The sequence below is a fragment of the Panthera tigris genome, chromosome A3 (assembly GCF_018350195.1).
Source record: "Panthera tigris isolate Pti1 chromosome A3, P.tigris_Pti1_mat1.1, whole genome shotgun sequence".
NCBI classification, from domain to species: Eukaryota; Metazoa; Chordata; class Mammalia; order Carnivora; family Felidae; genus Panthera; species Panthera tigris.
This window is the reverse complement of record NC_056662.1, coordinates 83,464,265-83,468,803: the sequence shown is the minus strand read 5'-3', so window position 1 is coordinate 83,468,803 and position 4,539 is coordinate 83,464,265. Positions and strand designations below refer to the sequence as shown.

The following is a 4,539-nucleotide window of genomic DNA, read 5'->3' as shown; positions in this document are numbered from 1 at the left end:
AGACCTGTCTTCACAAGCACGCGGTCCAGGCCAGGACCCTCGTGCACGGTAGGACGCAGGGGGCCACGGCGTTCTAATCTGGACTCCTGGCCGCTTCCGCGGCGGCCCGCTGGAGTTTCTCCCGCGGAGGTCGGCCCAGCAGCGGGCCACCGGCGTCTCGCCTCCCGCCCTGACATGCAGACTTGGGGGGGCGCTGCACACAGCAACCGATCCGGAGCGCAAAATCTGCGTGCCGCGTGGGAGACGCGCGCGGGAGGGGCCGGGTTGGGCTCGCGTTTTTCCTTTTCAGAAGCTTTCGAGTTGACTACGAAGTTTTCTGGTAGGCGCCTGTGCCCTGGGGTCGGAGCCTCCCACCGCCGCTCCTTCCCCTCCCTTCTCCCCGCCCCCCCGCCGCCAGCCCAGCTCGCCGGAGCCTCAGTCCAGGCCTGGCCGCGCTCTAGGTCCCCCAGGCGAGGTCCCCCAGGCCCGGACCCCGCGCCCGAGCGCCGCGCCGGCCTGCCCGCAGTCCTCCCCGGGCTCCGCGGGGGTGCCTCTCCCCGGGGCGAAACTCGCCGGTCGGGCGCACTGCAAGGAGACACCCGCTGCCTCCCGAGAAACTCCTAATACCATCCATACAGCTTTAATGCGTTTATAATTCGATAAGTGATTTCAATTTGAAATTGTTAGTAACTAATTTTATGGGTAATTTTTCCACATCAAATATTTAAGCATCAGATTAAGGGAGCCAGTTCCGACACAGGATAATAAGGGGGTTCCCCCACCCCCCGCGCCTCCGCCTCCCTCCGTTTCCTACCGAGTCGTTTTTCCAAATCCCCAAAAGATGGCAGTCGAAGCCGACATTCTTCTTTTCCTGCGGCTCTGCGAGGGGAGGGAGGGGGAGTGGGAGGGAGGAGGGAAGGGGAGGGAGAGAGACGAAGAGAGAAGAAAAGGAGAGGGAGAAACTAGACGTTGCAAAGACTTTTCAGACTAATTCTTTCACACGTTTCTAACACAAGCAAGAAACAGTGGTGCATTTCCTGGAAATGTCCTGGCAGGAAGGAAAGCCCAAAAACGTGCCTTGGGGCCTCAGAGTAGGCGACGTTAGAAACTCAGCACTTTCAAACAGAAGCCTCAACTCAGAGCAGAAGCGAGAGAAGGGAGACATACAAATGTCTTTGTATTTTAACATCACATTCAAATACTACACATCTAAGCAACTGGTTTTCCGGGGGACGGGACTCGGCAAATTACTTAATGGGGAGAGAAGAAGTGGGGTGGGGAAAGGTGCTGGGTGGGGGGACGGACTGCCGTGGGCGGAGGGGAGGCTGGGGCCGGCAGCGGATGAATTGCAGACCAGTTGCCAAAACTTTTTTTTCTCTCTCTCTCTCTCTGCTGCTGCCGCCGCCGCCGCCGCCTTTGCTGCTGCCTTTGCTGCTGCCTTTGCTTTGAATGTGGGTAACTAGGAAACAGCAAGCCGTCTGAGAAGACGGAATTTCCAACGTGTAAAATGTTCTTAACGGAACCATTGAGCGAGTGCAATAAGGCGTGAGGGGGAACTAATCTTCCCATTTAAATGTTTGTGGCAATTTTATCTAAATGAATTTTAATGCTAAACGAGGGTAATTCCCCATTTGTAGCGCGTTTACTTCTCTTTCCTGTGCTTCTAAAGCAGTCGAACATCATGCAATGAACAATAACAATAAAAATACTGTCAAGGCATATTATTCATTTCGAATGTGTTATAATTACAGCTGATTAAATATGATAGGGTAAAATATTTTTAGTTTTCTTTAAAAAAATATTTAAATCATACTAAAAAGTCTCATTCAACCAGCACCCCCCCCCCCCAATAAAAATAAAAAGCAGGTACAATTGTGTGCCCTTGTTTAGAAGAGGGCGTTTTGTTTTTGCCTTTTAAGAAACATCAAAAACACCCTCAGCACCTCTATTCTTTCTTTCTTTCAGATAAGTGTCCTCAATAACCTCCGAGCTGGCTCTGAAATTTACAAGAGGAAAGCTAAAATCGCATTAAGGGGGAGCGGGGGTGTCCAGGCAAGGGGAGAAAGGATCTGCGGAGAGCAAGGCCCTCACAAAACCGCCACACAGAGCAGGGAACACAGGGAAAGAACACAGTTTGTTTTATTTTTTCTAATTCACTGGACACTAATGGTCGTGATTCTTCATAGTCTCCATATTCCCTGATTCTTCTTCACTGGTACCCTACTCCTTCTCCTAGTGCCCGCCTCTCTCCACTCCCCCCTTCCCATCTCTCTCTCTCTCTCCCTGTCTCCCTCCCTCCCTCCTCCCCTCTCTTTCCCTCCCCCAACCAGCGAGAGCACCGTCGAGAAGAAAGGCTGAAAATAACCTACTCACCCAAGCTTGTACTGGGGAGGAGGGGCAAATGGATGGGTAGTTTATAAAGTTTATTATTAATTCTTAAAGTAAATAAATGGTTGTTCACCGCCACTAACCAGCTCTCAAAAGAGAATTATTTCACTAAATATGGAGTATTTGTGTCGCCGAAGAATTGCCACTGGGTCCAAATAAGAAATTTAAACAATCCCACACATGGGGTGGGGGTGGGGGCGGGGTGGGGCGGAGGGCGCTGCGCGCGAAGGCTGCTGCTGCTGGTGGAGCTTCTCTCGGTCTGCGCATCCACGTGTTTAGAAACAAGGCCCAATAAACAAAAGGTGAGAATGCGCGGGGCTGCTCCAGCAGGTGAGTCAGTCAATCACACGTCACCTAGTAAACCCAACCCACAGCTGGTTTCTCTTTTCAAATAGAAAATAGAATTGTTCGGGGCGGGTTTATAGGGTGACATGGGCCTGAACGTCAGCCTTGAGTTTAAGGCTCTCTCCTCTGACCCATCCTTTGTTTACAAAGCAATCACTCCTAAAAGGATGATTTTTTTTTTTTTTACAGAGAAATTGCCTTAATTAAAATATTTGTATATTTTATTTAGCTTTGGGAAGCGCTTTTTATAGCAGCGATTTTATTTAAATAAAATTATAAGCCATTCCAGCTTAAACATGTTATTTTGTACCATTTAGCTGGCTGCCACGCAGATATTCTGTACAGCTGTTCTGGAAAATTGGTTAATAACCAGTTTTATCCAATGAGAACATAGAGCATATTTATAAAAATTAGATTTTGAAGTCTGGTCTCTTCAATTCACATAGTTAATTTCCTAATAAGCATATACTGCTCATCCTAGGTAATGTTCTTAGTAAAAGACTTACCTCTGTACTTAGGTTTACCATTATGTGCAAGAATAATCTCACCGATACTAGGTGAGTAATTCTGTTGGATGCAATCTGAGTCTACAGTTAGTTTAGTGCCCTTAGGCCTTAAATTTGCTGATATTAGGAATTCATTAAACCAGCTTAAAGAAATCAGTGACTATTATCAAATAATTTACTTTGTGGTTAAAATTTTCAAGTACATATACGTCTTAGGGAGCTAAAATTAATTTTCCTCTTTACTGCACTGATCACTGAAAATTTGGGGGGGGCAGTAAACAAATTTTTCAAGCAGTGGAGTCAGCATGACAAAAATAATCTTGTTTTTATTTTAGATTCAGATTTCATTACTGCACTCAAACGTTACTACAACTGGGCTTGGCGTTATTATACAATCCAAACTGTTTCCGTCAGAAACGCTAAGACTCAGTGTGCAATGATTGTTATTAATAATTAGCTCCTTGGTTTCTTGATAGAAAAAGGCTATCAACAAGCATTTGTTTATCCACAACAAAAAGTATAATTAGCTTATCCCACTTAGTAAATCTTGTATGCATGCCAACTCATACCAAACTGCTACTTTTACAAAAAAAATTGCAATAATACAGTTCATTTTTCCAGTCCTTTTTGCACAAAATTTATTTACAATGTCTACATAAATGCTCCAAGGTGGGACTATGGAAAAATACACACATGACCGATGCTTTGCTCAGAAATAAAGTCAACATATTAAAAATAAATCTTCAGTCTATGTTTTTGAGCTGCATAAAACAGGAAGTGATGTATAAGGTGGTGGTTGTTGCATGGGGACAATGATGCTTGATGTGACAATTAGGCTTCTAAACACACGGCCTTTCGGTTTCCATGCCTCCTCCTACCAGTCTCCTTAAGACACTGCCTGCAACAGCTGATTAATCATTGTTGATGACTGCAGTTTTTCCCATCCTTCCCGATTTACATCTGTTCAGGCCAATTCAAATATGGTGAGTAAATGAATTAGACATGCAAATTCAAGCCCCAGGCTAGAGAGAAGGAAAGAGAGGAAAAGAGAGAAAGAGAGAGAGAGAGAGAGAGAGAGAGAGAGAAATAGAGAGAGAGCACGCATGGCTGAAATCCTAGGCAAGAAGAAAGATTCTTCTGCCTGATAGTTATTTTAATGCTCTAAAAATCCTGCAAATCAGACCTTCCTGTCCCTTGCAGGATAACTGTAAGGCTTTTTAATGTAAGGAGGCTTCTGGAGGAAGTGAAGAGCTATGGAAACAACACACATAGTGTGGAAAAATTTCACATTTTTTTTAAAAAATCTATAAGAAACAACGTA

The 4,539-nt window shown here is 45.6% G+C and overlaps 1 protein-coding gene across 1 annotated transcript in view; it reads right to left on the bottom strand.

Annotated features, from left to right (window-relative positions):
* Nucleotides 1-3,405: 3,405 nt before the first annotated feature.
* Nucleotides 3,406-4,539, bottom strand: part of MEIS1 (Meis homeobox 1) — a 137,637-nt gene continuing 136,503 nt past the window's right edge. Inside the window, exon 12 of the mRNA XM_042981564.1 lies at nucleotides 3,406-4,539. This exon is cut by the window's right edge and continues 530 nt beyond it. The gene's annotated coding sequence lies outside the window, so the exon portion shown is untranslated.